The following is a 12,162-nucleotide window of genomic DNA, read 5'->3' as shown; positions in this document are numbered from 1 at the left end:
AAACAGTTCTCTAGACTTCTTGCAGCTCCCCCAGGAGACAGATGGTTTGCAGTGTGGGTGTTTGTGCTGTATCTCTGCAAGGCAAGTCCCATCTCTGAAAACCCACTGCTGAGTTCTTGGAGTTCCAATGTGTGCAGAACTCCATTATCTCTAATTTCAAGCAAAAAAATGTTGATTTGAGTAATTTGTCAACAGGTTTGATGTTTAGAAAGACCAGATCCTCACGGATTTCATGAGGAGTACCTCACACCTCAGATGCAAAAAAAGACAAGATCTATATGCTGGACAGCCATGAATCAATACAATCTTGGCCATGCTCATTCCTTATGGAAATGGGTGCTTCACTCTCTGTCTGTTTGAAGAGCCTTGTTCAATCAGCTCTCCTGGACCAGCACTTCTCCTAAAATCTGCTTTATAGAGCAACGAGCCCAAGGTTCCAGAGCGGGAATTCTTGGCAGTTCCCCATTTTCAGCATGGCTGTGTATCTGCAAGGATGTGCAGCAAGCTGAATGGCTCCAGCCTTGGTGGGTCTGAGGACATTTATTGTGAAAAGCAGCTGGGGAACCACCAAAGTAATTGCTCTGGGCTGATATACGTGTTTCTAATGAGTCTCACTGCAGAGGGACTTCTTCAGTGTCTGCGTTATTTACACAGGACAGCACTATCAGTAAAAGGCCTTATTATCTTCTCTGTATTTGTTTCTGTATCTTTCAGTTTAGCAACTCTCAAATTCAGTGTGGCTTGTGTTTTTTTATTATTTTTATAGCTTGTTTCCTCTTTAGTGATATTATCATGGAGCCAATAAAACTGCTTTCCTTCTACATCTGGTCAAGGGAAGATTTTGCTGGGTACACGAGTCATATTTCTGTAAATGCCTCCAAGTGAATATAAAAAGCTGTTGGAAGCAATTGAGTTTACTGTTGCCTTATGTACTGTCATTAATTAGGAAATAAAGTGAACTGCATTTTATATCACTTGTAATCAAAATGTTACAGTCTTAATGTGGAGTCTTCCAAGTGCACAGCTTCAAAGCAGGCTCTGCTCTCGTACAAATGAGCAGTGAGGAGAAAGGATACAGAGATTCTTTAAATTTTAAAATTCATGGCCCAGATTTTCTGAGCGCTGCCCTGCAGTGAGGCAGGATGGAAGCAGCTGCACCAATGTGGTGGGCAGGCAGGATAACTGCACCTGGATAACCTTTGCCATTGTGTTTTATTCCACCACTGCAGCATCCCAGTAACTCTGGTAACTGGGGATGGCTCCTCCATGGGCAGGAGCCCAATAACAGAGCACCCATCATCAGCAACCACCCTTTACTTCAGATTAAACCGATGGTTTCGCCCCCTAAGTCTGTTTCCATAAAATTCAGAGTTTTCTTCATCACCTTTCCTGCCTTCCCGTTTAAACACCAATCAAGATAAAATATAAATAATAAAAGAAACACAAACAAAACACTTGAAAAGAAAAGAAGGCCAAAAAAAAAAAAAAGAGCAGCATTTCATCAGCAACCCTTTTTCCATAACCTTTAACATTAGGTGCCTTTGTCAAGTCCATTAGGACCATATCTGCACTTTCCGGAGTTTGAATGCTTTCATATATTTGGCTCCATATGAACAAACTGGTGGAGCAAACATATTAGTAGATCATTTGCCATGTACATGATTCAGATACCCAGACATGTACAAAACCCAGGCAGGGATTAAGCAAGTCTGACAGCACTGAAGTGACTCCAGTTCTGTGTATGTATAAGCGATAATGAACCAAAGGCCCTGTTTGCCTTCAAATAACACACCAAATGATTAATTAGACAGAGGCCATGAGTAATAATCACAATATTATATGCTCCACCATAATGGAACGCTGCTCTCTTCTTGCTTTGTTCCTCTAATCTCTGAGAGGCAAATATCCACTGGGTGTTACCAGCAGAGTGGGAGGCGGATTGTGGTTGCTCACAGGTTATGAGCAGCACTTCTTTCCCTCTGTGATTTTATACCCTGGGGACATACAGAAAACCTCTTTGGAAAATACACAATTGCTAAAGGATTAAAGGGATCTGCAGGGAAAAAAAAAAAAAAAAAGCAGAGTTCTAGTTGCAGATTACAGACTTGAACATGCTCCCATTAAATGAAATGGCAAAGTTTTCTTTGATTCAGTGCTGAATCCTGAATGTTTTATCATCAAGACATTCTTTGCTAAAAGTCATAGTTTGTCATAGACATACATTAAAAAAAAAAAAAAGAACAGTTGCTCAACCCCTTATTTCCTGTTTATTCATCTCTTTCTGCTGTGAGGAAAACTGCCCTTCTGAGCATTCACCAAGCAGCTCTTCAGGCAGGGGCTCCCACCCTGGTGATGCTCACAGTGAGCTGGGCACAGGCACTGCTGGGTCCCAGCCTGGAGTCAGCACAGGAGCAGCAGCCTTGGCTTGCTCCTGTCTCCCTGTCCCCCCAAGGAGCAGCAGGGATGGCAAATTTCCAGCAGGGACTGGAGAGCTGAGGATGATGTCTGGAGCCACCTTAGTCTTGGTCCCCTGCCCGGAGACCAGGCAGCAGCAACTGCATCAGCACAGTTCCAAACTGTCTCTGCCATCCCAAACTGTCTCTGCAATCCCAAATTCTCTCTGCAATCCCAAACTGTCTCTGCAGTCCCAGCCCTGCCTCCCTACTTGGCTAAACAGGACCAGGGGATAAAATCCCCATTAACACTCAGTGCCTTTATGGTGTGATCCATGCTTCTCCCCAGTTCCTCCCCACACCATACAACAGCCCCAGGGGAGGTGCACACAGGTACAGAGCCAGAAAATGCTGTCAGGTTTGAAATTCAACTGATGCTAAACCCAGCTAGACAGACACACTCTTTGTTTTCCTCATTTAAGCAACAAAACCATTTTTTCTCTATTAGCTATATATAACTTTGCCATCCTACAAGGTTAAAAATATTATAGGCAAATTCCTGTCTTTGCCTATTTTTAGTTGCTATTGTCCCCTCTGACATTTTGGTGCACATATTGACTTGGATGCTTGTGGAGCTGGCAGAGGTTCTGCAGGGGCTGTTCAGTAGGAAGCCACCAGGGAACACAAGCTGTGATGCATTTCTGCATTTTAATTCATTAATTAGAGCTCAGCCCAAGGGAAACTGGTGCACTTCCTCAAGCACCACTTTATCTTCTCCCCCTGGGACCCTTGGTTTTGGAGGGAGGAGGTGATCACACTGCCTGTGTGGGAGCAGCCCTAGTCAGTTTACAAATGAATATTTGCTTTTTGCTGCTGTATTTTCCTCCTTCAAATGACTCCCACCTCTCTTTCCTCAAACATTACCTGGTTGGGGGTGGACTGTGCAAGCAGGCTGTGTTCAAGTGAAGCAGCATCAAGTTTTTCAGTCCTCAGGGTATTTCTGTTGCATCATCACTTTCTGGTGAAAATCTTTATCCAGGATTGCAAAAAGTGCTTTCTCATCCAGTCAGTGCAGCACAGTGTTTCCAACATCAACTCTGAGTCCCTCTCTGCCTTTGGAGCACATTTTGAAGCCACTGATGGGTGGTGTCAATGGAGATGTGAGAGACCCTCACAAGCTGCACCAAGCTCCTGCTTGCTTCAGCAGAACCTGAGAAAATGAGAGTGAAGGTGTCTACCAGGCACCCCAGCAACACTGCCTGGATAAGCTTGGGAAAACTGGCAACTATTAATGATTTAACTATCTTTGTAACACTGCAGCAACCTCTGAAACACAGAGCCAGGCAGCTCTGCCAGCATGAGTCATGAAAATCAGACATCCTCACCACGTCTTGATCCACATTATCCCATTCCCTGCCACTTCCCACAGCTCTGCAGCACCCTGCACCCCACAACTGCTCTCCTTGCCAGGCAAATGCCTCCCTGACATTTGCACACCCTCTCTTGTGACCAACCTTGGCAAAGTTGGAGCCTGATGCAGAAGGGAAAATATTCCCTTCACTTGACATACCTAGGTGTTAAAATGGAACAGGCTCGTACAGGGAAAAACCCTGGCCCTTATCAGTGTGACATTGTGGAGTCTCAGGATCATAATCCAATATTAGTGTGTGATAGAGGTCCTGCTGGTGCTGCAGGGGGAGAGGTGGGACCTTGTGGGTGACCTCTGTGAGGGACACCTGCCTTGAGCCCCCAGCTCCTCCCTCAGATGGGGATTTGTGGCTTTGGGAGGGGACAGGAAGGTCTAGGACACCTCCTTCCCAGTCACTGCCCTTGTGCAAAGTGCTCTGCAAGAAGGGCAAGCCATGGAATAATCAGATCTCTCCTTCATGCCCCAAAAGCTTCACAAAATTACATCAGGAAGGAGAGTGGGAAATGTGGAGAACCCTATGTTGGGGAGATGCAGAGGGGCTGAAGAGGAGGTTGAACGCAAATCAGTGTCTCTGTCCATCAATCCAACCACCAAATCCACGCTTTCCCCCACTCTGCAGGCCACAATCTCATTTGGGTTCCTGCCCTTTATCCTGGAATTTCTCAATTACTCCAGGTTTCAAGGCCCTCACCTTTTTGGTGCCTGGATAATCCATTCAGGGGCAATCTCTGCACTCTGTGCCCACAGTGAGGGCAGCCCTTGGCTCAAAGGTTATTGTGTGAAGCAGAGTTTGGCCCCTGGTCCTGCTTCTGGATAAGGATGTTGGACATCAGGAGGCAGCTTTCCATGGTCTCTCTGCTCTGAGCATGTCAAGGCTTTGCTGAGGAGAACAGAGCTTAAGGCCATCAAACTCTCACATCCAACTGGGATCCATGAAATTCACCTTGTTCCCTCATCCTGCCAGCAAACCCCAGCCAACAGGACCCAAAGGGACTCTGAATCTTTCCTCTTTTTTAAACAAAGGGATGTACATGTCAAGGCATTGTACTTGGATGTGAACCTGGAACAGCCCTGTGCCAAATGATGGTTTACAAGCATTAAATCTCAGCTGGAAGAGCTGCTTTTCAGTCCCTCTGGCACCCTGGCATCCCCCAAGGCTCTCCAAAACCCTGCCTACAGCTGTCAGAGCCAAACTGGCCACATGTGCCTGTCCATGTTTATCTTTCTCTAATCACTCTGGCTCAAGGAAGGACATTTAACACGTCAATCATATTCCCATTACTGTAGCACCTCATTAGTGCAGTGCAGTGAAATCCTGAGAGAAATTCACTTGAAGGAAAGGGGTGGAGAAACAGGCTGGGGAGCCTGCAAGGTTAATTCCCTGGGGAATTGCTTTATGTTTTAATTCAATGCAAATTCAATCACGTTTGGCAGCTATTTTAAGGAAAAAACAATTACCTTGCGTGCTGAGACACCATGGAGACGAGGATACCTTGGGACTGGTTTGAGTGATATCCCTAAATACAAACCAGATTAAAGTTGGTCCAAACCAGGGGCAGGAGAAACAGGACAACAAATCTCACTGTTCACATGGGCAGCCACACACCACCTCCCCCAATAAACCTAATATTAAAGTTTAGCGTGACTGTGGGTAGATAATGCTAGAAATCCTTATTTTCCTTTATTTTCCACAGTCTGTACTAGACAATTCCATGAAAACAGCATCTCCTGCTTATTTGCACCCCTCACAGATCCATGGGATGCACAAGAGCTCCTCAAAGCCCAGCATTTGTCCAGACTGCTGCTGAGAGCATCCATTTATAACAGAGACACTGGAGATCCCTCCCAGCACTCCAGAAAGGCTCTTTACGTCATAAATTGTGTTTAAAGACTCTTTCAAGGAGACAAGCAAATTTAAGAGGGCAGTTAGCTCCTGGCACTTAGATACATAACTTTATTTGAGTATTCAATTTCCTCCTTCATTCATAAAGTAAACAATCTGAGTTATCTGAAAGTGACTGTATACTCCTGCAGTGTTTTCTTAAAAGAGTCAATAGGAGCAAGGCGACATAAAATGCTTCAGAGAGCATGACACAGGAAAACACCAGCCTTTAAATTATACACATTCAGGAAACGGTTGAATTCAGCATTTTAGATGGAGAGGTTAAAATGTTTGTGCTGAATTGTATTAAATCTTTCACCAGTAAATCCTGTAGGAAGCAGAACATTTGAAGGAACCTACTTATTCCCAGTGTCTAGGAAAGACTCCCAGAGTTTCAAAGGAAAACGTCCATTAATCTCATTGGACAAGTGCAATCTAATAAAAGCTGTTGTTAAGTTAAGGCAACTTGGTTAAGTGTTTTCCAAATTTAGGTAATTCCCCCACACCCCCCAAAAAAATCCCTGTTTGGTCTGAAGTGGAGAAGCTTTGTTGCTTTTGAGCCTGAAATGACCTTTTTTAGGAAGATTTTGCCAGCCCTTGGGGAAATACAGCTGGGGTGGCCAGGGCTCCTCAACAGCAGCTGAACTCCACTCTGGGATGGATTTGTGGGTTCAGGTCCCTCAGCAGGACAAACCCTCTGTCCCCTAGCAGTGCTTTCACCTCTCAGACACAACTTCATTATATGGATTGATTTTACCCCAATTCCACCACAAAATCCAGAGCCAAGAAAGCAGAGCCATTTCTGGCCCTGACCTTTTCCTGAACCTTTTCCGGGTCACTTTGCCTCGTCCCAGCTCCAGTCACTGATGAAATGTGGATGTGGCAGATGACTCCTGGCATGAGGATGACACCAGAAAGTGCCCTCATAAGTACAGGGTTAAAAGTGGTTAAGAAAGCTTGAAAGTCTGATAGAACTTAAACATTTTACCTCTGTTTGACCAAAAATCTCTCTGGGGAAAGGAAGGAAATCAACAAGGCAGCATATTCACAGCCTCTTTCCAAATTAGAACAGAATTAATAATTTCAGTGAAAATGCACAGATATTATTTTTAAAGAGAAATTCTGCACTTTTGGAGTCTGGAGTGCCTGATGAACCAAAGTTGAAATTTGTGAGCTTCCCTATGGTCATTTAGCCTTGGCTGGGAAGGGAAATTCTCAGCTTTCTTACAAAACAAACTAAAAGCAAAACAAACCACTTTTCCTGGTGAGACTTTCATTCAATTGAGCAGACTCAGGAAGCCCCTGAGATAAGGCTGCACTCCAAGGATACACTCCACACCGAGGCCTGGACCTGACCTGGCAATTAGCAGGAGCAGAACTTGCTCAATGAGCCACCACATTGGGCAGCCTGGCTCAGGAGGAGAAATTACCTAAACCTTTGCCTTGTGTTTTCTGCAGTTCAATAAAAGGCATCAGTGATAATGAAAAGCATGTCAGTCTCCCAGGAAACCTTCTGAGGAAGTCCCCAGATTTCCTGCTTCTGAGTAAGATTGAGAAATCACAGGAATTTATTTCTACCTGACTTTTTTTTATTCCTAGTTTTGGGTTTCAGTGAGCCATTCAGAAGCACTTAAATACTGAGTTTAAAAAGCTTATAAACCTCAGATCAGATTCTGATTTTGTTTGGATTTGTTTTCTGATTAAGAGGTAAGTAGATTTCTCTTTTATACAAACCAATTTGCCACGAGTTAGGGACTGATCTTTAGCCAGTTGCTCTTTGAAAATTCTAAACTAAATTTAATTACAGGAGTGGAAGCCAGCTATTTTAGAAATTGCCGATGCTGTTGCGGTTTTATTTTTGGCTTTTGCCTCTTGCAAGTGGAAATGGGTTTGGTTGCCATTTATCCAGGCTGCCTTTAAAAACCAAAACCAACTCCAGTGACCTCGCTCAGCTTTCTCCAGATGTGTCTGATTTTGTGGTTCTGTTCCAAGCCTCACTGACACCACTGAGGCCAAAATGATTGGTGGGGCACCAACCAGGCCACAAAGGCAAAGCAAGCCAAGGAAAGTGAAGAGGTATTGACATTTCAGAGCAACTATAGGCTTTAAAAAGTTGAAGAAAACTTTTACTGTGAGGAGAAATCTGAAAGCTGGAGCTCCTGAGAAGGTGCCAACACCTCAAGGCAGCTCGTGGTGCCTCCAGTCTGCCCTGGCTGTCACAAAATGCTGTAAAGCAGTGCTTTATAAAGGTCCTGTTTGCACTTTGGTTTAGATCTGTCTAAATTTTCCAGGAGTGGGAAACAAGGGCAGGTCCAGCACCCAGGAGAACCCAGGGAGCTCTCCCAGGTTTGCCACCTCGAGGTGATGGGGCAGGTGTGGCTCCTCTGTCCCCAGGTCTGGTGCCATTGCACCACAAAGCTGTCACTGCCCCTGAGATGGGAGTGCCCCACAGAGCAGGGAAAGGGGGGAACTCAAGGCCACAGCTCTGCATTCGTGTCAGGAGATGAGGGCAAGGTCAGAGTCAGCGACCTCAGAGCACAGCCCGTCCAAAGAGTAGCACTGTGATTAAAACTGCCTGCTCAGAAATGAGCTACCCATTATTAATATTTTAAATTGCTAAATCCTCTCTAGCCATGTGTTAATATGAGACAAAGCTGCATGATTTAAAAGTAAAGCTCAAGCCACTGTCAATCAGTCCTGGGCACTTATCAAAGGCTGCTGCAGGAATACTGATGGGACCCTTTCCTTCTCGGAGAGATGCTTCAGGAACAGCTTTGCTGGGTCCTCAGCCTCCTTGCAGAGCAGGTGAGGGATCTTCCATGTGTTGGGACTGTGCTGTGGCCACAGACACTGCATCCACCCTGAGTGCAGAGCACAGGACAGAGCTGCACCAGGCTCCTGCTCACAGACCGTTCCCTGGGGATGCAGGGTTGGATTTAGGAGCAAGCTCTGCAATGAACCAAGAGAGAAACACACTCAGGAATGATGTCATGTCCCTCTACTGTTTGTTTTTTTATAATAGGCTTTCTACAGACTCCCATGGAGCTCCAAGATACAGAAGGAAGGGTTTCCTCAGGGGCAAAGCCTGGTTTTGGGCATGAACTGAAGAAACCCTAATGAAGACAGGAAGTTCTGGGTTGCTGTTGGCTGGGATGAACATAGAGATGGAGGAATGACAGCCTGTATTTATCATTTTTTATTTTATTCATTTGTATTTATCTTTTATCAAGGAAGGTGATGGCAACATGTTCAGCTGCACCTGGGTGCCAACTCAATCCCAAACCTTGGCTTGTTGTTATATCTGCATTGTTTAATAAGAAATATATATATATTATATCCATGATGACCTAATTAGTTAAAAATGCCTTAGTGCAGCAGAAAAGCCAGCTCACAATGCTTCCAAAGCCATTCCCATGGAGTGAGGCACAAACACCACCATCACTCCTGACTCACCAGGAGCTATCACCTTCCCTGTGAGTGCCCTGCTCCTGTTTGGTGCTGTGACATCACTAATGAGGGAGGAAAGATGTCAAGGCCAGGCTCAGGAGTGGCAGTCACCCTGCAGCCCCCATGCAGTGATGAGCACCCACAGCACAGGAAAGGTGCTCCCACAAAGCAAACAAAGGTGGATCTGAATCAACTGCCTCCCCAAAAGGCCACTCTGGTGCCCTTTGAGCAGCAGCAGCTTCCCTGTAGAACATTCCTGCTGCAGGTCCCTACAGGCACTCACTCGGTGCCTGTTACAGCCTCCAGGGGTAAATCATTAACACCCATTCCACCCTCGCACTCACCTCGGTCCTGCTCGTGCAGGAGGGGTGGGGTCTCCAGCAGTGGGTCCCCAACCCTCTGGCTGAGGCCACAGCACTAAGAGGAGCTGCAACACCCCCCAGTCAGGTGTGACAGTGGGCTCCTGGGGCTAAATCCCCATCATTTGCACTCATTCCATGAGCTGGAGCTGCTCTTGACTGCAAGGAGTGAACAGATGGCAGGAATGGCACCAGCATCTGCAAAAACAGTGACACAGGGCCCTGCTCCACGTCCTGTCTGTGCCCACTTCTCTTTTCCTCCCAAAAGTCTCTCAGGTGGTCCCAAGAAGGGTCAGTCCCATGCCTTTCCCTTGGGAAGGGAAATGTGAGCACAGGTGAAACTGAAACAAGGGCCGGAAGTTTCTACCAGTGTTTGCTTGGAGCCCTTTGCTTGGTTTGGAGGAAAAAAATTATAAGAATTATCTAACTTTGCTGTTTTCTATCCAGCTGTCCCCCCATGTGTGCTTATTTGCACTCATTCCCAATACAAGGGCTTCCAAAGCTTTCCCAGGCATGAAACAACTGGTTTTGCACCCAAACCAAGACAGAACTTTCTACCTGAATGATAAAATTTTCCTACTTCCTCCTGTTTTCTTCTAGGTCATCAGGAAATGCAAATGGCATCCCCTTTTTGAGGTTAATTGTTTTTATGGAAGGATTGCTGAGCAGTATTACCTTGCACCAGCTGAGAAATTGGCCCTGGAAGCAGCTCAGCCTCCAACATCCTCAAACAGCACAATGATCAGGGTCTGCTGTTGGCCACATTTAATACTGCTGGAAATGCTTGCTATAAAATCCTTTTTGAAATTCCAATATTAATGCATTTCTTATTGATGTTAAGGAGAGCCTGCAACAACAGGGCAAAGGCTGTCAAACCCCAGCAGTCCCAGGGCATCAGAAAAGTGTAGGTGAAGATGCTTTTTTTGCCAAGTTTGACCATGAAACTGCCCAAAACTTCTCCCCATCCTTCTGCTTAGCACCTGCTGTATCCCTGACATGTTACCTGTGGTGGTGCTCTTGGGTAGGAGTTTTACTGGAACACGGAATTGCTGTTTTTCAGAGAAGACAGCTGGATGGGGAAAAGCTCCCTTTAAAAAGAGCCTTTCTGGAATGTGCTGCTCAACAAGCTTCCCTTTGAGGAGGGACTTCTTTGAAATAAAATCACTTTGCAGAAGGTGTTATTGCTCCTCATTAAGTGTATTCTATGTAAATTTGATACTGAACAGAAGAAATTCTTGGGGACACCACCTCCTTCCAACCTCTGGCCACAAAGCTTTCTCCAGGAAGGACCACCTGATGGGATGAAAGGACTGGTGTTGTTTGTTTTCTTCTTCTATGCATACAATGCTGAGATTGAATATTCAGCTCTGCTTTAGCTGCTGCACAAGTAAATAGCCTGGGTATTTAATTACTGCAGCACATTGACCTGGAAAGCAACGTGAGTTTTTTCCTGGCTGGCACATGACACCAACATTGCAAAAAAAACCTCCAAAACACTGGAGAGGAGCAGTGAAGCAGTGGAGTGGGAGTGGGAAGGAACACTGAATTTACCTCTGTGTATTACCAATCATTTCCAGAGAGATAAAAGCCAGCAACAGAGCCCTATATCCCTTCATCCCCTAAAGCACTGCTGTACCTGGCTTCCACTTTTTTTCCAGTAGAAATCTCTTGGATCCAATAATGCTTCACAGACTTTTCAACCACAGGACCAAGGAGAGGAGGTTTGATGTCCCCATCCCTCATAACCATGGTGGGGATGTCCCCAGCTGGCACAAAGAGCCAAATCAGAGACCTGGTACCCAGCTTCTCTTGGGGGCTGTGTATCTCCAAGGAGCACTCAAAGCCTCACCAACTGGGTGGTATCTGCAGCTCAGGCAGAGCCCAAAGAGCAGCTGAGCTGCCACACAAGTTGTGCTGAACATTTCTGTGTGCAGCACGGGAAAAGTGATGGTTCTGTGCTGCAGCATAAATGACACCCCATTAGAGAGTCTGGGGCTTTGGGGGTCCGGCAGACATGAAACCACAACTTTCCATTTTCCATGCAGAAAACTAAAAGAAACAAACTTTTTTTTTTTTTTTTAAGAAAATGCTTGGGTGAGCAATGATTTTATTGTGCTATTAATATGACCATAAACAAGAACAACATGTGTTTATAGGCTCAAGTGCTTCATTACTCGCTCGCTGACATGGTGGAAATCACCGTGGCATCAGTTTAAAGTGCAAAATGGAGCAAATCATTGTAGCCACGTTGTAAAATCATCTGGGCAGGCAACCTTTGAACAAAGGCAATTGATAGCTCTGAGGCAGCTGTACAACAGCAGTAAACAGAACAGTTGTCCACAAGCCACCAGACCTGCAGGAGAGCAAATACAGCCCGTGCCTTGGAAGGGGAGGGAGCACCAAGGGGGCTGAGAAAGGTTTGGGAAAGAGAAGTGAAGGTTCTCTGAAGGTGACAGAGCTGCTGTTGGCACAGAAAGTGGGCTGGATCCAAGGCTGGAGCTAGGAGGGGTGGGGCAGCCCCTGGTCAGCTGCAGGGTCTGGTTCTCCCTGATCTCGGTTTTCTGTCTGATCTCCTCCAACCCTGCCACCCCAAACATTCCTGTGACAAACTGTGTGGGCTGAGCCGGGCTGTGCCACCAACAGGCTGTGGGA

Source organism: Zonotrichia albicollis, chromosome 17, assembly GCF_047830755.1.
Source record: "Zonotrichia albicollis isolate bZonAlb1 chromosome 17, bZonAlb1.hap1, whole genome shotgun sequence".
NCBI classification, from domain to species: Eukaryota; Metazoa; Chordata; class Aves; order Passeriformes; family Passerellidae; genus Zonotrichia; species Zonotrichia albicollis.
The sequence above is the reverse complement of the archived record's forward strand: the minus strand, read 5'-3'. Positions refer to the sequence as shown.